Source organism: Panthera leo, chromosome C2 (genome assembly GCF_018350215.1).
Source record: "Panthera leo isolate Ple1 chromosome C2, P.leo_Ple1_pat1.1, whole genome shotgun sequence".
Classification (NCBI taxonomy): domain Eukaryota; kingdom Metazoa; phylum Chordata; class Mammalia; order Carnivora; family Felidae; genus Panthera; species Panthera leo.
In genome coordinates this window covers 112,351,198-112,375,220 of record NC_056687.1, presented here as the reverse complement: position 1 = coordinate 112,375,220, position 24,023 = coordinate 112,351,198, and the positions used below count along the sequence as shown (strand labels likewise).

Genomic DNA, 24,023 nt, shown 5'->3' with positions numbered 1-24,023 from the left:
GAAAATTTTAAACATATAGGCTAGGTAAGAGAAGGAAACAATGTACAGCTATATAGCCATCATTAAATTCAACAGGCATTAATATTATGCATAGTGCCTTCTCTCTCTTTATTACGTTTTCTTCAGCTTTTTATTTTAAAATAGATTGACAGGAAATTGTGAGATAGTATAAAGAGGTCCAGTGTACCCTTTACCTGGTAGTATCTATTATTTTTAAAATCCTGGTATATTTGCCTTTAATTAATTTTAAAGGGCAAACATTTTCTTAAAAGTAATTGGGTCTTTTGGTGGAAAAAAATGTACATTTACCACCCCCCTAACATCATTGAGATATAATTGACATATAACACTAAACTGGGTAAGTTTAAGATGTACACTGTGATGGTTTGATACATTATATATTGTGAAATGATTACCACAATAATGTTAGTTAACACATCCATTACCTCACATGCTTACCTTTTGTGTGTGTGTGTGTGTGTGTGTGTGTGTGTGTGGTAAAAATATATAATATCTACTCTCTAAGCAACTTTAAACTATTTAATACAGTGTTTTTAATTTTAGTTGCCATGCTATACATTAGATCCCCAGAATTTTTTCATCTTAAAACTGAAAGTCTGTAGCTTTTAACCAACATCTTAATAACATTTATCTTCACACCCCCCCCCCCCCCCGCCCCCAGACTCTGAAAACTACTGTTCTACTCTCTTTATAAGTTTGGCTTTTTTAGATTCCACATATATATGGTATCATACAGTATTTTTCTTTCTCTGACTTCTTTTACTTAGCATAATGCCTTCAAGGTCATCCATGTTGTCACAAATGGCAGGATTTCTTTCTTTTATATATATATATATATATATATATATATATATATATATATATATATATATATATATAATTTCACATGTTTTTTCTCTCACAACACTCATCTTTTGATGGAACCTTAAGTTGTTTCCATGTCTTAGCTATTGTGAATAATGCTACAACGAACACAGAAATACAGATAGCTTTTCAAGTTAGTGTTTTCATTGCTTTTGGAAATATTCCCAGAAGTGGGATTGCTAGATCATATGGTAATTCTATTTTAATGTCTTGAGAAACATCCATAATCTTTTCCATAGTGGCTAAGCCAATTTACATTGTCACTAGCAGTGCCCAAGAATTCACTTTTCTCTACATCCTTGCCAAGACATTTTATCTCTTGTCTTTTTTATAACAGCCATTCCAAGTGTGAGATGACATCATGATTTGTGATTTGCATTTTTCTGATGATTAGTGATGTCTAGCACCATTTTATGTATGTATGGGCCATTTGTATGTCTTCTTTGGAAAAATATCTATTTGGTTCCTCTGCCCATTTATAAATCGGATTTTTTTTTGCTATGTATTTTGGACATAAACTCTTTACTGGATATAGGATTTGCAAATATTTTCTCCCAGTTCATATATTGCCTTTCCATTTTGTTGATTTTTGTTTGGCTTTTTAGTTTGATGCAGTTCCACTTGTTGATTTTTGCTTTTGTTACTTGTGATTTGATGTCATATCCAAAAACTTATTGCTAATACTAATGTCAAGATAGTTTTTCCCAAAGTTTTATTCTAGGAAATTAGTTTCAGGTCTTACTCTTCAATCTTTAATCTATTTCAAGTTAATTTTTGTGAGAGATTAAGATAGGGGCTCATTTTCCCAAAACCATTTATTGAAGAGACTATCCTTTTACCATTGAGTATTCTTTGCTCCTTTATCAAGTGTTAGTTGACCATAAATACAAGGTCTATTTTGGGATCTCTGTTTTGTTCTACTAATCTATGTGTCTATTTTTATGTCAGTACCATACAGTTTTGATTAATATAGCTTTGCAATATAGTTTGAAATAGTGATGCCCCTTGTTTTGTTTTTCTTTCTCAGGACCACTTTGGCTATTTGGGGTCTTTTGTGGTTCCATATGAATTTTAGGTTGCTTTATTTTTGTGAAGAATGACAATAGGATTTTAATAGGGATTGCATTGAATGTATAGATAGCTTTGGATAGTACACATTTGTACAACATTAATTCTGTTTTATAAACATGGGATATCTTTTCATTTATTTCAATAAATGTCTTCAAGTTCCTTCATCCAGGTCTTTATGTTTCAGTATACAACTCTTTCACCTCCTTGATTTAATTTATTTCAATTTTTTAAATTGTTCTTAATGCTATTGTAAATAGAGATTTTCTTTTTCACACAGGTTTTTGTTAGTGTATAGAAATGCAATTTATTTTTGCATGTTGATTTTTGTATCCTGCACCTTTATTGAATTTGTTAATTAGTTCTCCTAGCTTTTTATGGAGTTTTTAGGGTTTTCTATATATAATATCATGTATCTGCAAACAGGTACACTTGTTTTCCTTTTTGATTTGGATGATTTTATTTCTTTTTCTTGCTTAATTGCTCTGGCTAGGACTTCTAACGCTATGTAGAATAAAAGTGGCAAGAATGGGGATTCTTGTCTTGTTTCTAAGGGGGAAAGCTTTCATGTCTCGTTTTTCTTAGTCTAGCTGAATGTTTGTCAATTTATCTTTTCGTAAAACAAGCTCTTAGTTTTTTTGATTTTTTTTTTCTGTTATTTTTATGGTTTATATTCATTCATATCTGCTCTGATCATTGTTATTTCCTTCTTCTCTTAATTTTGTACATAGTATGCTCTTTTTCTAGTTCCCTGAGGTATAATGTTAAATTGTTTGAGAGCTTTTTTCTTAATGTAGTTGCTTATTGCTGTAAACTTCTTAGAACTGATTTTCTTGCATTTCTTAAGTTTTAGTATGCTGTGTTTCCATTTTTATTTCAAGATTTTTTCTTTTTAATTTTCTTTTTGATTTCTTCTTTGATCCATTTGTTCAATAGCATGTTAATGTCCACGTATCTGAGAATTTTCTAGTGTTCTTCCTATTATTGGTTTTTAATTTCCTATCATTATCATCAGAAAAAGTCCTTGATATAATTTCAACCCTCTTATATTTACTAAGACTTGTTTGGTGACTTAATATATAATTAATCTGGGGGAATGTCTTTTGTGTGCTGGAGAAGAATGTGTATTCTGCTGTTGGATGGAATGTTACATATATATCTGTTAGGTTCGTTTGTTCTAAAGTATAAAGTCCAGTGTTTCCTTACTACTATTCTGTTTGAATGATCTATCTATTGTTGGGAGTGAGGTATTAAAGCTTCCCTATTATTAGATTATTGTCTATTTCTCTCCTCATCTGTTAGTGTTTGCTTAATATATTTAAGTGTTCCAATGGGTGAATATATATTTTTGGAATTGCTTTATCTCTTTATGAAATGACCCATTTATCATTATATAATAACCTTCTTTGGTCTCTTGTTACAGTTTTTGAATTAAAGTCTATTGTGTCTGATGTAAGTTTAGCTATCCCTGTTCTCTTTTGGTTTTCACTTGCATGAGATAGTATTTTCTAGTCTCCCATTTTGAGCCTGAAATGAGTCTGTTTTAAGAAACATATAGTTGTCTTTTTTTAAAAAATCATTATCTATTTAGCTACTACCCCCTTGATTGGACAGTTTAATTCATTTATATTTGAAGTAATGTTTGATAGTTAAGGATTTACTAATGAATGCCATTTTATCATATTTTGGCTGTTTATAGTTCCCTTGTTTCTTTTTGTATTGTATTTTTTGTGTGTGTGTGAACTGGTGATTTTCTGTACTTTGTAGGCTTTGATTCCCTCTTCTTTACCTTTTGTGTATTGGCTATAGGTTTCTGCTTTGTGGTTACCATGAGGCTTACATGAAACATAGATAAAACAGTCTATTTTAGGTTGATAACAATTTAACTTTCATACAAAAATTCTTCTGTTGTACTTTCATATTAAGAATTGAAGCTTTCTCAGGCCTTTAACATGAATATTCCTGTTCCACATTTCTTGCTCCATCTTGAGGAGGAATTCTCAAGATTGTATGCCTTCTTGGATCCTGAAAAGCCAGGGCAGGTGCTGACAGTGCTGAATACTTAGGTTTGTATGCTTTCTCCTAACTCGGCATATTTGAACCTCTGTATACACCCACTAGCTATCTGCAAAGGCACACTCACTGCCATTGGGGGCACATGTAGGGAGCTGGCCACGGGATGTGTGTGTGTGTGTGTGTGTGTGTGTGTGTGTGTGTAGAGGTGAGGCATGTGAAGCATTAGGGAAGCCCACGGGCCAGTTAGGGGGATCTGCAGGTGAGGCAATCTCAGAAGCTGCTGAGTGGGCTTCTTGATGGAGTCTGCAAAGCAGTTAGCAGAATCTGCGACTCTTTGATATGTTTCATTCTAAGTTCTGGCTGCTGTTCTTCCAGCTGCTCATTGCCCCTCAGCCATGCAGTTTACGACTTAGTAGTTTTGGTGGAGTGAGAAAGAAATGGGTCTGTTTGATAGTGTCCCACACAGCTGGGGAAATTAGGTGCTCACTCACATGTTTTCACTTTCCCCTACGGGAGAAATTATGGACTGAGAAGGTCTCTCTTGGCCCTGACCTGTGCCTCCTTGGGAGAAGGGAAAAGCCATTCTAGACTCTTCTTGGAGCTTGGCTCCTAAGCTCTGGAAAACAGTAAGCGGGTTTTCTGATTTGAATGTCAAATGCCTTTTGGAGTTTCCTCAGATTTTCTTCCTGACAGATCATTTTGTTCCAAGGCCATTTACGGACAATCCACAAGTTAACAGCAGGGGCTCTAAATGATGTTTTAGATTCCCCATTCTCCCTGTGATGGAAATAAAGAAGACAGAAGACAGCCAGGTGGGGAGGATAAATTACCTCTCTTGGCTTTGGAGTCTTAGGTGATTAAGAAATGATTGCCTTAGAGTGACAAGATCAGTCTGAGAATCTTCCTTGTAGGCAGTATCTCAACTCTTATTTTCTTCTTGACATTTGAGGGGTGAACTTATGAGTTATATATGTAATACATAAGTGTATGTATATATTACATGTATATTATATATGTAATATATATAAAATATGTTCAAGTAACATTTTACTTTATAACTTCCATATGTAACAATTTGTTCTCATAAAGGAAAATTTCATAGTATTCATCTGTAAGAGGAGTTAATACAATCATTCCATTAAAAAAAGGCACTCTGTTGAATAAGGGTTCTTCTCAAATCCTTTCCATCATCTAGGGCATAGTAAATAGGAAATAACATAGATTTTTCCTATTTTATTCAACCACAAATAGTCAACAGATCTATTTAACATTTTTTTTCTACCATCTATGTGCCAGATATTTCCTTTTGCTCTTAAACTCCTTAATATGCCTGTCTCCTCTGTTGTAAAAAAAAATCTGACTTACCATGGAAGAAATGCATCCTATTTAAAATCAAGTTTTGGACCCCTCAAAGAAAAACTTATGTATGCCCAGACCCCATATACTTCTGATTATCTACTGATTTGTGATGGGTGAGCAGTTACAGTTAATTTTGAGTAAGCTTTTACATCCTGATCTAAAGCATTGCACAGTGTGTTTGGTCTAGCAAGTGTTTAGACTATGAAATGGTACACTGAGACTTCTACTTCTGTTCCAAGATGAGAAAACACAGAAATTAAAAAAAAATAAGTAACAGAAATCATAACCAAGATTTTTGAATTTGAAAAATGTATGTTTTAATCTTATGTTTGGATAGAATTGGAGTCTTTTTTTTTTTCAGAGAACTCTCCTTTTCCTATTTGCTTTAATTATTTTCTGTTGTTCACTCTCCTTGTTGTGATTAGTTCTAGATTTTTTCAATATTTTTCAAAAATCCTAGGTTTGGAAGTTTATTGATCATGGAATTTTTCTCCATTTCTTGAAAGTATAGCAAATCAAGTAAAAAGTACACCTGTTAATAGTTAGAATATTTGAAAATATTTATTATAATATATGACAGCTATAGTATAATGACCTATGTTGTAAAACTCCATTCCAAATTTCTTATATTTCAATTTATTATTTCCTTACTTTATTCAGTGAAAAATCAATTGTATCCTTCATTATTACTACATGCTAAGTTCTATGCCAGGCTTTGGGAATATATGAGTTGAATGAAATTTAGTCTCTTTCCTAAGCCTGCTAAGAATGAATATATACAAACAAATTTAATTATTTGTTGCTGAGTGAAATAGCCTCATCATAATAAAGTGTATTTGTACCAGAGAGTGGGAATTGATTTACTCTATTTGGCTGGGAGGGGTAAGTGAAGATACATTGTAGGAGGTAACACTTAAGCTGGGTATGGACAAATGAATAGGTAAATGTTAGATAGAGATAGCGGAGAGCAGCAGTGGGTATGGCGTGTAAAGGCTTTCTAGATATGTGCAAAAGACTAAGAAGCATAGCATAACATTATTTGTTAGAGGAGATACTCATTCTTTTATTCTTTCATGTGAAAACATTTAAGTGACTTCATTTACCAAATGTTTTAAGAGAAACAAAGATATTTAAAAGGTCCCTGTCCTTGTGGAGAAAGATAGCAAGAGATAAGTCTAGAAAAGTAAACAAGATCATGCTAAGAAATACAGATTATTATCCTGATAGTGATGAAGAGTCATTGTTGACTCCAGCTAGATAAGAAATAAGAACACAACAGTGAAAAAAGGTAATACTGGGAGCAGATTGGAGGTGAGGTTAGGGGGAGAGAGGAGAAATAAAAGAGATGGAGTTCCTTGAGGAAGCATTTTAGGAACCCAGTGATATAATTAAAGCTGAGTAATGGAGTGATGAGAAGTTACTGACATACAATTAGATGTAGAATCAAAAGGATTTGGGAAAAGAAAGAGTTGGGGTCTTGGAAAATGGAATGGATAAGGTACTAAAAATCAAGATAAAAACTAAGGTATAAGAATAAATTGAGGGGTCAATTACTTATTTGGGGACCTGTTGAGTTTAAGCTTTATTTATAGTTTACTTCCAATCCAGTCCACTCCTCTGAGACCATCTGACATCTAACTCCTTACATGATGTCCCACAGATGCTTTAAACTTTCAGTCTCTATGATTTTGAGCACTTTATGTACTTCTTATAAGTGGAATCCTACAGTATTTTTATTTTTGTGGCTGGCTTATTTTACTTAGCATAATGTCCTTAAGGTTGATCCATGTTGCAGCATGTGTCAGAATTTTCTTCCTTTTTAAGAACTTATGATATTCCAGTGCATGTATATGTGTATGCAGTTTGCTTATCTAGTCATCCATCCATGAACTTTAGGTTGCTTCCATGTTTTAGCTTGTGATGTATACATAGGGGTATACAAATATCTCTTTGAGACCTTGCTGTCGGTTCTTTTGAGTATAGATTTAGAGGCACACTTGCTGGACCATGTAACAACTCTATCTTGTTGAGGAACTGCTATGCTGTTTTTCATAGCAGCTATACCATTTTACATTCCCATCAACAATGTACAGGGTTCTGGCTTCTCTGCCTCCTTATTTTCTGTGTGTGTGTGGTTTTTTTATCCTGAAGAAATCTCCTTATAGTTTTGATTTGCATTTCCTTAATGATTTTTGATGTTGAATATCTTGTTGTGCTTATTGGCCATTTGTATATCTTTTCTGGAAAATGTCTATTCCAGTCCTTTGTTCATTTTTGAATCAGGTGTTTTTTTAATATTGTTGAGTTTTAGGGATTTCTGTATGTATTCTGAATATTTATCAGATATGATTTGCTAATATTTTCTGTGGTTGCCTTTGTATTCCATTTTTAAGTTTATTTTTGGAGAGAGAGAGAGAGAGAGGGAGGGAGAATGTGTGTGCACCAACAGAGGAGAGGCAGAGAGAGAGAGAGAGAGAGAGAAAGAGAGAGAATCCAAACCAGGCTCCATGCTGCCAGTGCGGAACCCCAAGCAGCACTCCAACTCACAAACCATGTGGTTGTGACCTGAGCTGAAATCAAAAGTTGGTGCTTAGCCAACTGAGCCACCCATGTGCCCCTGATATTGTCTTTTGAAGCACAAATTTTTAAAATTTTCATGAAATCTTTTTTTGCAAGAAATCATAAAGCAGTATTTCTTTTCTTCTTATAAAGATCTTATCCTAAAGTCATCTCATAGTTGAGCAGATGATACAAATATATTGCATTGCTTTTCAATTTCAAGAAATACTTTCTCAGATATAAAATATCACTTTAATTTTTTTTGAAAACTTTAAAAATATCTTTTAATACAACTTTTTCTGAAGAGATGTTATACAATGCCTGGATCGCTGAGAAATCTCTCATGATCAGAACACAAGTAGTTTACTCTAATTCCCAATTTTTGGTAATATTATTCAAGATCATTTGAAAATTATTTGCAGTAGCTTCAGTGAAGTTTCCCTTGTGTAAGCAAATAACTCTCAAATATTTGGTGGTAGTGGTTTTCAACATGTGTTGAGTATTAGCTTTTATTTCTTTTCCATGGTTTTTTTCCCCCTTTCAACAAGTAGTCTAGTAAAAATGGTATTGTTTCAACAACTTTAGAAACAAATGAGAAATAAAAATTAAAGCCCATTTAGAAATTTCATATTATTATTTTGTGTGTAATTTTGGAATATGGAGGGCATCAGGGTGGGTTCAGAGAGCAAGGTTTATAATTAGCTATACCCTAAGTGAGAGAGGTTTGTCACATCTCAGAGATCTGGTGCACAGGCCAACTTCATGAGTTGGGTAGAGATACAAGTAGGCAAGAGGTCCAAATTTGGGGAGGGGCCCAGTAGCAAACAGTATTGACAAAAAGAAAACTACCAAGAGTGAATTGTATTATATATGACAGGTTAATTACTCTTGATTCCTTTTATAGTCTTTGCTATGTGTGGAAAAGTGTGTGAGGGTACAGGTCTAGGCTCCCCACTTGGCCTTTTCTGGCATGGGGGGAGCAGAACCACAGTTCTGTGTTGTTTGATTAGAGTGGTTATTATCTGTACATTTCTGCCTTGCTAAGCTGCCCCTTTCCTGGTCCTTTTGCTCCTTTTGCTAGAGAAAGCAGGGTGTGTGTTGTTTCGTTTTGGTGTTTGTTTAATCTGTGCCTCATGGCTTTTCTAGGTTGTGGTTTTTTTTCAGTGCCAAGTCTGGGATACAGGAACCAAAAAGAAAACCCAAAGAACTCCCCACCCTTTGTTCCTTAGGTCTGGAGCTCTGTCGCCAGTCTGCCTTCCTCTTTCCACCTTTTAGAGACTTCTTACATTTCTTTTATACATAATGTTCAGGAATTTTAGTTGTACTTACTGGAAGAAATAGGCAAATGGATATCTAGCCTATCTTTCTGGAAGCAGAAGTCCATTTCTACATGTTTTAGTCTCTCTGAATCACTTTGATTTAGGGTTGTCTCTTGTATATAGCACATATTTGGGTCTTGTTTTGTGAGCCAAACTGAAAATTATTTTCTTTACATGAGAGAATTAAGTCCATTCACATTTATAGATATGACTGATAGGTTTGGTCTAAATTGTCATATTTTGTCATGCATATTTTGTTTTATCTGCTATGTGTCTTTATGACATGTATATTCTTTGTATTGTTTGACTATTTATTATTTGTGTCTGGGAAGGTTTGTATTTTTATTCTATTAGTTACCTTTGTATTTCTCCTTTTTATAAATACCTTTAGATCTCTATTTTCTTATCTAACCTTTTATTATCTCATTTATACTACTTTTTCTACACCCTTTATTGCCTACCTACAGCAATGAACTTTTTCTGTGTTCCTCTTTCCTTCTTTGTTTTACTAATTTTTAGTTGCATAATTTCTGCATCATCACAGTATATAACATTTGTACCTTAGTCTTCCATCTTTATCCCTCATTGTTTTAGTCTTATATATTTATTTATATATTTTAATATGCTCAACGTTTATCCTTTGCTAAAAGTTTCCCAATCATTGCTTGGTTCGATGTTCATTCTCTTATAAAGTCCTTAAGAAGAGCTGCTGAGTACAGAATCTCCTGAGTTCTTATATGTTAGAAAAGATTTTACTATGTTTGATATATTTTTATGATATTTATTTATTATTTTAAATTTGATTTAAATCAAAGTTAGTTAGCATATAGTATAATAATGGTTTCAAGAGTAGAATTCAGTGATTCATCACTTACATACAACACCCAGTGCTCATCCCAACAAGTGCCCTCCTTAATGCCCATCACCCATTTAGCCCATCCCCCCACCCAACACCCCTCCAGCAACCCTCAGTTTGTACTTAGTATTTAAGAGTCTTATGGTTGCCTCCTTCTCTGTTTTTATCTTATTTTTCCTTTCCCTCCTCCTATTTGTTTTGTTTCTTAAATTCCACATATGAGTGAGATCATATGATTCTTACCTTTCTTGCCTGATTTACTTTGCTTAGCATAATACACTCTAGTTCCAACCATTTATTGCAGGTGGCAAGGTTTTATTTTTTCATTGCCAAGTAGTATTCTGTTTTATAGTAGTATTCTGTTATATATATATGTGTGTGTGTGTATATATATATATATATATATATGTATATATGAATGTATATATGTATATATGAATGACACATCTTCTTTATCCATTCATCAGTCTATGGACATGTGGGCGCTTTCTATAATTTGGCTATTGTTGATAGTGCTGCTATAAACATTGAGATGCATGTGCCCCTTCAAGTCAGCACTCTTGTGCCCTTTGGATAAACACCTGGCAGTGCAATTACTAGGTTGTAGGGTAGTTGTATTTGTAATTTTTTGAGGAAACTCCATACCATTTGCCAGAGTGGCTGCACCAGTTTGCATTCCCACCAGCAGTGCAAAAGAGTTCCCCTTTCTCCATATCCTTGCCACATTCATTGTTTTCTGAGTTGTTAATTTTAGCCATCCTGACAGGTGTGAGGTGGTATCTCATTGTGGTTTATGTTTTATATTTGAAGGACTACTTGGTTGCACATAAAATATTTTTTTCATATTTCTTTCATTGAATAATTTTATAAAGATTGATTCATAATTTTCTGGTTTTATATTTGGTCTTGAAAAGTCTGATGTCAATCTGATTATTTTGACTTTAAAAATGCCTTTATCATTTTAAGTTATTTTTTGCCAATTATCCACCAAAATTTTTCAATGTGTAGATTCAGGTAATATTTTTTTACTGTAACTTTTTCTTGGACTCTAGTTTTTATACAGTATCATCCAACTTCTATTACTTTATTTTTCTTTTTTAATGGCTCTGATAATGTAAATAGTCTTTACTTTACCTGTCTTCCAAATATATTTTTACCTGTCTTCTTTACCTGTCTTCCATTTCCACTAACTTCTGACACTTGTTATTTCTTTATGTAATTTTTAGTCTCTTGGTCATTTTCCTGCATTTCTTCAGTATACCTTATTATATTTTCATTTGGCCCTATTCTTCCTTAGGTGAGATAAGTTTGTCTTTTTCTTGCATTTCTTTCCTGAGTTCAATCATTTTTTTTTCTTTCTTTCTTCCTTTTTTTTTTTTTTTGGCCATTTCTATTTCTGATTCAAATTAGTTTTTTTTACATTAAAGTATTTGATATATTTACTCTTCTCAATAGAATGAACAAATTTTTAAAAATAAATGTTTATTTTCAGAGAGAGAGAGAGAGAGAGAGAGAGAGAGAGAGAGAGACCCAAGAAGGCTCAACACTGTCAGTGCAGATCCCAGTGTGGGGCTTAAACTCAGGAACTGTGAGATCATGACCTGAGCTAAAATCAAGAGTCAGATGCCCAAATGACTGAGCAATCCAGGTGCCCCCAATAGGTGTTTTCCAGGTGTTGATAGCCTTTTGATCAAGGAAATTATGTTTTTGAAGTTATTATACTTTTGCTTTCCTTTTTTTTCTATTTTCTACAACATTTAGCATATGTTAAGCTTGCCCAAGACTTTCAGTAAATATAAAACTGTTCTGTAGCTTTATATATATATAGATTTAGTAACTTGAATAATTATTTTATCAAAATATTGAATTAGACTGTTGCAAACTATAGCTTAAGGAAGGAAGCAAATACTGATCACCTTCTTTGAACTTGTAATACTGAAATATTTCTTAGTTTTAATCTCTATGATTCCATTCATCTACTCACGAAACAAGGTATAGGAATATTTGTTTAGTATAGCATTTCTCTAACTTTAATGTACTTATCAATGACTTTGTGATCTAAAATGGAGAACCAGATTCAGTAGGTCTGGAATGGCCTGTAATCTGAATTTCTGCAAGCTCCCAGGGATGTCAATCCTGCTGGTCTGAGAACCATACTTTGAGTATATACTTTGTTGTATGCTTCAGACTTCTATCATAGATCATAATTGGAAGGAGCATTTGTATTGTTTATTTGGTTACAAATTATGATTTGATATTTGTGTACCTCCGTAGTGTTTTCTATAAAGAAAGACCTTCCTTGAGGGGTGACATCGGAGCTGAGATGTACGAAGCCCACAAATTCTCTTGTATCTCTTGACACTTTTTTCTTTTATCTGGATAGATGTACAGGACCCTAAGAAGGCCCTTGTATGTAGGGTTATCCTTTGGCATTTTCTGGAGTTTCACTGGTCTTGGAAGGCACCAGGATCCCTATTTCACTTCTACCTCAGTTACTTTCTTATCACTTTACTCCATTTCTTCAGTTACTGTCTTCTTGGAAGCCATGGGCCCTGGAAATACCTAATATCCTTCCAGCTACTAGCCTAGCTGAATAGCAGAGTTTGAGAAACAATTTCAGTGTCAGTTTGGGTCAGAGAGCATTATTGCCTGAAAGTCCTCTGTACCATGAACGAAAAAGTGAAATTGCCTTGGAGCCAGGTATCGTGGGTTAATTTCTGGTGCTGTACTGGGGTGCCTGGGTGGCTCCATCAGTGGAGCGTCTGACTTTGTCTCAAGTCATGATCTCGCACTTTGTGGGTTCGAGCGCCACGTCAGGCTCTGTGCTGACAGCTTGGAGCTTGGAACCTGGAGCCTGCTTCGGAGTCTGGGTCTCCCTCTCTCTTTCCCTCCCCTGCTCGTGCTTCTGTCTTTCTCTTTCTCTCAAAATAAATAAACATTAAAAAATAAACAACAATCTGGTGCTATATTTATAACTTCTACATGTAAAATTACATTTACATGTAATTAAGTTTCATGTGCAATTAAGAGATATTCTGACAGTGTAAAAGAAAATGACCTTTATCATATTTGTGTCCATAATGGGACCATACTACCCTTATCATATGTTGAATTAAGATTTTTATAAATTTCCTAAGTATCTTGGGGATAGCACAATTATATCGCATTGCAATTTTTATGTTAAATGTAAACATTTAAATATCCAGTTTTTATGCAGTTGTTTAGACATGACTTCACTTATCAAAATATTGGTAGCCTCAACAAAAAAGAAAAAGTTGTTCCTCTCTCAAGCTCTGCTCAGAATGCTGTTGCTGTGTATTTATCTTTTATAATATTATTCAACCAATATGACAAGCATTTTGACCCATTTTGCACTTTAATCTTTGCTTTTTCTTTTTCATTGAAATAAATTAGGATTGAATAATGAAAATTGTGTTTTAAGAGGCAATTTCTCAGCCATAAACCAAATTATTTTTACCTATGAGATAGCAAGTAGAGAGTTAGAGATAATACAGCAATATAAGAGGAAAATACAAGTTTGTGAAAAATACTTAAATTCCCAATTCTCCCTTTAAAAAGTGGATTCAGTAATTTGATGATGTAAGTATAAATGAATCACTAACATTTGGATTTGATTTTTTTCTTCCATTGCATGTGATTGCTGAAAAATGGAATTCTGCCTAAAATAATAATTTTTGAATTTTAGCAATCATTTGTGGAGTTATGCATACAAATTATGCACATTCCTTTAACAATCATATCTGGAAAGGAAAGTTTATTTCCCTGATGTTCTCAAAATTACTGACTAAAGGTCATTTTGAGCATAAAGTTGAAGAGATAAACTTGCAAACAAATGCTAATGCATGTACTCAAGCAACAGGCCAGACAACAGTCAAGCAAATTTTATTAAAAAATACTAAACTTGTTTTTTGATTTACCAGTTATTTTTCATCATTTGTTTTTTTTTAATTCTGTTTCTTTTTACTTTATAGTTAGTATATAATCATTACATAAAAAGTATGTTGAAAAGAAGAAAAAACATCACATGGATTTCTTCTAGTCATTCAAATGTAACCACTATTAATACTTTGATTAATGTTTTTCTGTGCATTTATATCCTTGACATTCTGTAAAGTTATTTTTGTTCTGATTATTTTTACTTAACATTTAACCTAAATGTTTTTCCATACTAAACATTGTTTGAAGATTATTTCTTTTAGTGACTGTATATTATATCCCAGAGCTGTACCATATTTTGGTATTGTATTCCCCTATTGAATTGTTTCTAATTCTCATATAAATATGGCTATGATGAACATTGTGCACTAAGTTTCTTTGTATATAATAGCTTTCTCTGTGTTTAGAAGACCCAGAAAAACATGCAAATTACTGTATTAAAGAATAAAAACAATCTCTTGATACAATCATTTTTCTCCAAAATGATTGCATTAATTTGCATTCATATTAGTAGTAGGAATTCTAAACAAATAAGTCTTCTTCAATAAAAGACAAAATGTTTGAACTCATTTTTTTGTAAATTAATGTTTATCTATTTTTGAGAGGGAGAGACAGAGCATGAGTGGGGGAGAAGCAGAGAGAGAGGGAGACACAGATTCCGAAGCAGGATCCAGGTCTGAGCTGTCAGCACAGACCCTGACATGGGGCTGGAACCCACCAACCATGAGATCATGACCTGCGCCAAAGTCGGGCACTTAACAGACTGAGCCACCCAGGCACCCCTGAATTAATTTTAATTATGAATCTATTGAGATCTTAGAGCTTTTATTTTTTATTTGTAGTTAATCCTTTGTTATTTTTTCTATTTACTCTCAAAGGAAGTTTCCAAAGATAAAGAATGAGATTTTACACTTTGTTGACTATTAAGGGGAAAAAAATCTATGAATAGAGTATGTCTTGCTATTATTTAGGTGTTTTGTTTTTTTTTAATTTTTTTTTTTAATTTTTTTTTAACGTTTATTTATTTTTGGGACAGAGAGAGACAGAGCATGAACAGGGGAGGGGCAGAGAGAGAGGGAGACACAGAATCGGAAGCAGGCTCCAGGCCCTGAGCCATCAGCCCAGAGCCCGACGCGGGGCTCGAACTCACAGACCGCGAGATCGTGACCTGAGCTGAAGTCGGATGCTTAACCAACTGAGCCACCCAGGCGCCCCTATTTAGGTGTTTTAAGAGCGAGAGCGAGAGAGAGAGAGAGAGAGAGAGAGAGAGAGAGAGAGAGAATGAATGAATGAATGAATATATCCCAAGTTGAGGCGGGGCCAACTGCAAGATCATGACCTGAACTGAAATCAAGAGCCAGATGCTTAACTGACTGAACCACCCAGGTGCCCCTCATGGAACCATTTTCTTAATTTTGTTTTCAAATTGTTCATTGCTGGTGTGCAGAATGACAATTGATTTTTCTGTGTTCATACTGCATACTCACAATGTAGTTCAACATGTTCCTCTATCTTCTGTATTTCCTACAAAGTAGCAGCTGGATTAAAAGTCTTTTTTATTATTATTAAAATTATTAATCAGACTTGGTATCCATCTCTTTGGCCATACTGTAAGTGAGGCTGTGTTCTTCCATCAGAAGACACATACTGTCTGGGTTTTGCTCATTTTGTTGTTAGCAACATGATGCTTAGTGCCTAGACCTGCTAACCGCAATTGGGCTTTAAAAAATGTGACATTCTAATTGTATCACTTCTTTTTAATATTAGCTGTATTATTTTATAAAGAGCTTTTCCTTCTTACCTATATCTAGGTTGACAGGTAGTATAGTTCATATGAGACAGTTTGAATAACTTCTTGATTTTTTTCCTTTATGTACAGTTTTTAAGATGATGAATTACTTTACTGTCATTCTCAGAAGGTAACTAGTTTATTGGTTTACTTTTTAAACATTTTTATATACCCATGAATTTAAACATTGTTAATGTGCTTCAATCCATTGCAACTTTTCTCCATAGTAAAGCTTAAACTGTTGGATGTTTGGTCAGTGGGAGCCTCTTCAAATTGGCTCTTGTGTCCTTTTGACGTGACCCTTGAATTTGATGGCTTCCTTATTATCTGGTAAGATGAAGTACTCTTGGCTCAACTGGTACATTTCTTGCACTGAAATCAGTCATTTTCCAAGAAGTTCTGGTTTCTTTCACTGTGAAATGTTATTTTAAGATCACGGTCTGGACACTTAGATGCTCACTGCTCATGGGTTGGTTACTATAGATCATTTCTAAGTCTTCTTTAGTAGTCAGAAGTATGAAATGTTACATGTGTAAAAACACACTGAATCATTTACATTTAAAGATGAAATATGTTGTGGTTTTACAATGACATTTCCTCTTACTATGATCTTATAAATGCTTCTCCACACTCTGCCCCTCCCAAAAGTAAGACACTTAAATGCATTTTATTTGCCATGGCTGATCATCTGAGCCTCCTCTGGCCTGCTGTTTTTATTCATGCCCCTCAAGTTTTCTTATAGTTTTTCTAAAGCTCCCAAACAGATTAAACTGAAAGTATGAGAACATGAGGATAGATAGATGTTTTTAGGAAGTTTCCCATCTATATAACAGCAAAACTGTTTTTACATTAGATTTAAAACACTATAAGTTAATACTGTAAGTGCTTAGAATCCAGATACTTTAAGATAAACTTATTTTTACTGTTGAATATTTAATTGTTTTATTCAAAGAATTCTAAATTTGTTTCCATCCTATATAGTACTCTGATTTGGGAGTGTCTCAAAAAGTTAGGTAGTCTTTGAAAAGACAGCTTTATAAATGTACAATAATGTAATATGTAAAGAATTAAAATATTGAGCAGCATAGATGATTTTCATCTAGCTGGCATATGATGTTTTGCTTTTGCCTATAAAGTGTTTTGATGTACTGTTTTACTGATTTCATTTCATTGTCTATGCTTCAATTAGAACTCACTGAGCTTCCTTAAGGCAGTTATTTCAAATTTTTTTGCCAGGTAGGAAGATCTCCATTTCTCTAGGGCCAGTTACTGGGGCTTTGTTTTGTTTTTTGGTGATGTCATGCTTCCATGATTCTTTGTGATCCTTGTAGCCTTGTGTCAGTGTCTCTGCTCATTTGAAGAAGAGACACCTCTTTGAGCCTTTGCAGACTGGCTTTGGAGTGAAAGCCCTTCAGCAGTCAGCTCAGCCAGAGAGTCAGAGCAGACTGGCTGATAGGGTCCACCAGTGGGCAGGCCACGTGCCAGGGACTACAAAAAAGTCTGTTACTCACTGTGTTCCCTTTCCCCACGGGATGCTTGTGGGCCAATGGGATTTTTCTTGATAGTGCATTCTGAGCAGTAATGTAGGCACAGGGAAACTTTTTTCTTTCCCTTTTCAATGCATCTTTGTTCATTCCTGTATTGCACTTACGTGCTATTACCTCTCATTTGGATTCCAGAGCTCCCATGAAGGTATTTTCTACCGTGGAGAATTGTTAAGGGAGTGTTGATGTGGGCATATTAGGCTAGAACCTCCTGTTCTGTCATTTTGCGGATATTACTCTTCAACATTTTCTTTCTTTCTTTTTTTTTTTTTTTGGTTCTTCTTTTGATGAAAGACATTTTGGCCCCAGGCCTGCTTCAGATACACGAGATATTTATTTTGTTGATGAATTTTTATATTTTGAAATTGTATGTTGATTCAAAAGGCAGTTTATGAAATGGATCTGTTTGTTTCTATTAGTGCAAGTCCTAATCTGGTAATTAATAATAGATGAAAGAAAGCCATTCTCTTGTGCATTAAAAATTTTTGGGGCGCCTGGGTGGCTTGGTCGGTTAAGCGTCTGACTTCCGTTCAGGTCATGATCTCACCGTCCATGAGTTCGAGCCCCGCGTCGGGCTCTGTGCTGACAGCTCGGAGCCTGGAGCCTGTTTCAGATTCTGTGTCTCCCTCTCTCTCTGCCCCTCCCCTGTTCATGCTCTGTCTCTCTCTGTCTCAAAAATAAAAATTAAAAAAATTTTTTTTTCATATAGCCCTTTCAGTATTTTGATCCCACTCAAGATTCCCTGTTATAAAGAGTCACATTAAATGTTCTGCTGACCTTTCATCTTTACAAAAAATCTATGGCTAAACCCTCACTCTCCAATTTTTTCCCTAAGGAATGTAAAGATCCTACAAATTACAATAAACTGGTGATGTGTGTACTTTAATTTCTCGCATAACGTGGGGTACTTTGAATGATTTGTTGAAACTACAAGCATATTTTAATAGTAAAACATGTACTTGTGGCATTGTGGAATGGACAGGAATCAAATTTATGGGGAATACCCTACTACCTCACACGAATTAGTTATATTCCCCCTTCTTTTCCTTCCTTTTTAAAAAACCCTAGCAGTAGCATACGGGATGTTTTAAAAATAAAGTATGGCTAATTAACAAAGTATAGAGTCTGTAAGTAGCATGTTTGAAATTTCCATTTCCCAAAGTTCTTTTAACACTTCTTAAACCAATTTGCCTATTTCAGTGTACTTTGCCTGTTACAATTTCAAAGGACATGTCCTTATGTGATTTGGTGCATAAAAATTATACCAAATGAGTATTCCTGATCTTTCCCTGGAGTATTTAAGAAAAATTATGTTCCGTGTTAGCTTGTTAAGCAAGATGTCACTAGAAACTCACATGGAACCTCTGATTCTCACCATTTTACAACAGGATAAATAGTTAAGAAATTCGGCCTTAGGTGGCGCTTGTCTTTTCTAGTTAGTTCATGGTCTCTTCATCTGTCAAATCAATAGCCCTGTAAGCCTGCTGTGTTCATTTTTGACAGGGAAGTTCTAGTTCACTTTTCTGGATCTTTTCTGGACAAGAACGTATCAAGGACTGCTATCAAACCCTTTCTTCCTGTATCTCAGGTGAGAGGAAAAAGTGACTTATTATTCTTAGCCATTTTGAGCAAGTCTTGAATTTGTCACAGAGAGGGAGAGAAAAGTAATTTGCATCCTAAGGTAATCTAAAATAATAGCCTTTGTATGTGCATTGGGATATGTCTAAATATGAAGATAGTAAAATTGTCAAAGAAAGCTTACAGATAGTAATGAGGACAGAACAAATAGTTCAAAGGAACATTGATCTTTGAATCTACAGGTAGCTCTTGATAAGAGCACTACATTTTTCTATTCTTGGGTAGCAAACTTCCTTAGATTCATCAAAACAACCTCACTCAAGAGCCTGCTGATATTTTTTATGTGATTTTTCATGCCTTTGAATACATTTTTAATAAGATTTCACTGTTGAAAAGACTGGATTTTCTATTTCTTGTTACCTGCTGTTGTGTTTATTTTCAGACTAAATCAAGATTATGACTGTTTCACATAGCCATTTAGTATCTTTAAATTTTCATGACCTATATTGCCTCCTTTTAAGAGTGACAAATTTAGCCATCAAAACCAGAATGATAAAACTATGAAGATGTCTTTTACACCAAACACCAAGACTACCAAACAACATGAGTAATTTTCTTTTACTTTATAAAAGGAAAAATGCGGGAAATAATAGTATCTGTATATAGGATCATGCCATAATTTGAATTAGCTCAGCACTACTGTCAAAACTGTCCTGTTTGCCGAGCCCAAGATATAAGAAGAGTTGACAAATCAAAAATAGAAGCTCATTTTCCTTACAGTAATTCTATGCAAAATGTTTTAGTACATTTGCACTTTTTAGGATGAATGGAAATAGTCAAGTTTATGTGCAAAGACTACCACAGTAACTATCAATAAGCTGATTATTAAGAGAGTTACTAGGTTTGAAATAGCTTGCCAATCGGTGACAATCATGGCACACATCTTATAGGATAAATTAAAACACCCTAGAATCAGTGACCTCACTGTCAATAATATGTTCTTATTCTCAGGGGAATCATGTACTAAATTGTTAAAAAATTTGTATGAAATTAGTGGGGGAGTTTACATTTCTCCATTCTTGCTTTTTTTCATTATTGTAATAAATAACCAGAGTCTTTCAGTCCTATAATCTAAAAGTGCTTTCTGCTTCTCCCTCCTGCTTGCCTAAAGTCCACCACAAGGTTCAAAGTATCCTGGAAGAAACATCAAAAGAATGATGACTTCTGTAAAGGACTTTACCACACACTCTTAACTGTTGATTCTATATTGAACAGCCTTAGGCATATGGGAATCCTTGTTCTGGGAGCAAGAAGCCTGTCAAGTAGGATTTCTGACACTCCTAGTGTAGATGCAGTTGACTTTATGATAGTAGACTACCAAGTAATTCAAGATCAAATGAATAAGAATTAATTACCTCAGACTGAATTAGAGAGCAATTTAATCATGCTTAAGGTTTTATTTTTTTTTTTTAAATATGAGAACAGGGGCGCTTGGGTGGCTCAGTCTGTTGGGCGTCCGACTTTAGCTAGGTCACGATCTCGCGTCCGTGAGTTCGAGCCCCACGTCGGGCTCTGGGCTGACAGCTCAGAGCCTGGAGCCTGCTTCCGATTCTGTGTCTCCCTCTCTCTCTGTCCCTCCCCCGTTCATGCTCTGTCTCTCTCTGTCTCAAAAATAAATAAATGTTAAAAAAAAAATATGAGAACATTTGCCTGCCTTCGTGATTTATCAATTTTAATAGGCTATCCTATTACAATGTGGAAAAACCCTCTTAAGTAATATCTTACTTAACTGACTCCTTACAATTCAGTAAAAGTCCTCACAAATAAAAAGAACTTAATACACAAAATAATACATAATTGGAAAATTTAAGAAAAATGATTTCATAAAAATCAAAGGCAAACTATTGGTTCTATTGACAGAATAGCTCAGAATAATGGTTAAATATTAGGCAGGCAAAATGCCTTTATCGTGTTTTGTTGCTCTTTATTACATTGCAGTTATTTGCATGCTTTCAATAAAAATCTTATTTAGTGAGGCACGATAAATCCACTACTGAAGAACAAAGCATATTCTCATATGGAAATGATGCCACGGGGGCGCCTAGGTGGCTCAGTCGGTTAAGTGTCCGACTTCAGCTCAGGTTCCTGAGTTTGAGCCCCACGTGGAGTTCTGTGCCGACAGCTCAGAGCCTGGAGCCTGCTTCGGATTCTGTCTCCCTCTCTCTCTGCCCCTCCCCCCTCATGCTCTGTCTCTCTTTCTCTCTCTCTCTCTCTCTCTCAAAAATAAACATTAAAAAATTTTTAAAAAGTAAAAAATTAAAAAAAAAATGACGCCACGATGTAGTTTTTGGTAACTGCTCTATCATTTATGTGTTCCCAGACCAACAGGTAGGAGAAAGAGACACTTTCTGGAAGGACATAAGTCTTGGAGATCTTAGAGAAACAGAAGTAATTCTATATTTGTAAGTACTGCAGGCAAAACTTAGTAGGCATGCTTTGTATTGTATGTTTTCTGAACCCCAGCCTTAAAATATGTTCTTGTAAAAGCAATAAAAGTACTTCTGGCAGATAAAAGTGATTGACTATGGCTCTTGGAAATTTACAAAGCCTCCGGAGAGAAATCAAATATCAAGCCTTAATTTCAGATGGCTCTAGTTATGTTAACCATATTAACAAGGATAATTTTTTAAATTATAATAAAAAAGCCAAATAAACAAAATATCAAATTATTGATACTGAATTAGAAAATAGCTAAACAAATGTATATGGCCAAAACTTCACCTGTGTTAGTGAGAATGCAATTTGGCCAGAAGCAGGGACTAAGAAGCAAAACAGACAGCTTGCCCTACTGGCATTTCGACTCAGCATTTCACATAACAGAAATAAAAAAGTAATTTGTATCCTTAGATAAACTTTAAAAAACGAAAACATTCTGTAGAGCACTAGTCTCTAAATAAAGTGAAGCCATGAGTCATTTCAGTAAGTGGCTAACTCCTTGACTTTTGAAATACTGATAACTGTAAATATATGATGATCTTTGACCCTTGGAGGTATGAAAATCAAGTGAGCAAATTTTTATTTTACTATCTTGAACAGACAATAACTTTGGTTATATTTTTGTTTGTATTTTGGTTTCTACTTTAAGTACCTTCTATGTTTTTTGGATAACCAGTTATTCTAAGCTTTTTTTTTGATGGGGCACCTGAGTGGCTCAGTTGGTTAAGCATCCAACTCGATTTCAGCGCAAGTCATGATCTCAGTCTTGAGATCAAGCCCTGAATTGGGCTTCATGCTGAGCACGGAGCCTGTTTAAGACTCTCTCTCTCTCAGTATCTCTCTCCCCGTCTCCCTACCGCCTCTCTCCACCCATGTGCTCTCTTTCTCTAAAAAAATAAAAATAAAAAAAATAGTCATTTCTGCAAAACATTGCAAGAGAAAAAATTGTTTTTAATACTTCTGCCCCTCTGAGTTTTCTTTTCACAGAGGCCATGTGGTGAGTGGCATAGTACCACCTGCAGACAGAGCAGGAAGTAAACAAATTATCTCCTAAAACTAAAATGTTTTATTGTGACCCTGTTTTGTTTAGTTTTACAGATCTGCCTTATACGTTCACAGTGGATCATTTACTCACTTCTGGGTTTTTCCACTGAATTTGGTTCAGTAAAACTAGTTGCTAAAAATAGATGCTTGGCTCAAATATGTTCCTTAACAAAGGTTAGATCCATCCTTTTTCTGTCCTCAGGGGTAACGAATATTCACTTTGTGACTTTGCTGTGAAACTATTTTTCTTAATGGCACAGGTTTTAATTTTCTAAGATATGTTTCCAAAATAGCTTGTTTTTTGTTTGTACAGAAAGAACACCAAGAAGAAGAATGAGAATGATTTTCTCATCCCTTATGTGTACTAAAATCTTAGAGAGTAATATTAGTATACTCTGGATTCAAAGCCTAAGGATTTAAAACCCATATTTTCATGGGAAAAACGATAATTTTTGGTACTACACTGCCTCTTGGTGGTTCATTTAATATTTAGTTCAATTACAAAATGTATCATAAAATATAAGAAATCTAAAAATTGCAGTAACAGAGTTTTCAATATTTTAAGTTCATTGAGTTCCTAAAGTAACAGCAATGTAAATTATCTTGTGCTTTGTGTGCATATCAGAAATGAATGAGTCTATATGCAAAGGAGGGATTGACATAATATGGAAGAGAAAGTCAAGCCAGGCTGAGTGTAGGTCATGATTAGGTTGGAAAATCTCACCTCTGAACATTCATTGTTCTGTGTCCAGACATTACTAAGCTTTACTTGTTTGTTTTTAATTTATATTTTGATGCCCTAACAGTAAATCCTAAAAATTAGGTAAAAGTTTAAAACCCCTCCCTATTAAGTTGGCTAAATTTAATTTTATTTGGGAATGTATGTGTGTCTATGGGACAGGAAACTATGCCAGGAACTCTAGAAAGACATAGGCAGATAAAATTTGATTTCAATTTTCAAGGAGTACATCAGCTATTATAACGAAGAGAATAGTTTGTTTTTTTTCCTCTTGATATTACCCAACATTTGTTGATAGATTGGGTAATCAAAAGTGTCAACTATTCTCCTCTTTATAGTGTAATTTATAATTCTCTGAAAGGTGTTATACAAAGAATAATGATAAGACTGTGGAAAAAAATAGCTTTCAAAATTCCATGTGTTGCTCTCTATTGGGTGAGGACCCATGGTGTGGTATCTGATTGAGGTTATAAGAAGTGCTTGACTTATGATCTTAGAGGCATAAGTTCTTTATGATCTTGGAGGCATAATTGAGTTGAGTTACGTATCAATATAAGTTTAAAAATCTTAAGTTTCAAGTCCTTTGTGGGTAATGCAATCCAGTCCTTCTAAGGATCTGGTTCCCCTGGGAAGCACCAACTAGCTGAGTTGTAATTTACTTTGGTAGTCCTTGCTGATTGGCACTTGAATCGGTCCTTCTCAGGGCAGTGACAGCCCATCTTTTCTCTGCAACATCTTCATGTAGATGAAATCTTTTGGTCTTCCAGTGGGTCCTTCCAGGTTTTTATGATTTTGTTTCAGACTTCATTAAAAA

At 34.5% G+C, this 24,023-nt stretch overlaps 1 protein-coding gene across 8 annotated transcripts in view; it reads left to right on the top strand.

The window, feature by feature from the left end:
• The window catches only part of LOC122198518 (arylacetamide deacetylase-like 2), a 187,979-nt gene that overhangs the window by 95,486 nt on the left and 68,470 nt on the right, over nt 1-24,023 (top strand). For 4 of the 8 annotated variants that reach the window (XM_042903188.1, XM_042903186.1, XM_042903192.1 and 1 more), the window contains exons 2-3: nt 18,856-18,940; nt 21,311-21,392. The exons of 1 other annotated variant lie outside the window; for it this stretch is intronic. The gene's annotated coding sequence lies outside the window, so the exon portion shown is untranslated. Of the gene's footprint in view, nt 1-15,896; nt 15,939-18,855; nt 18,941-21,310; nt 21,393-24,023 lie in introns of those variants that run through there. 3 more of the 8 variants (XM_042903187.1, XM_042903190.1, XM_042903189.1) reach the window with 3 other exon arrangements.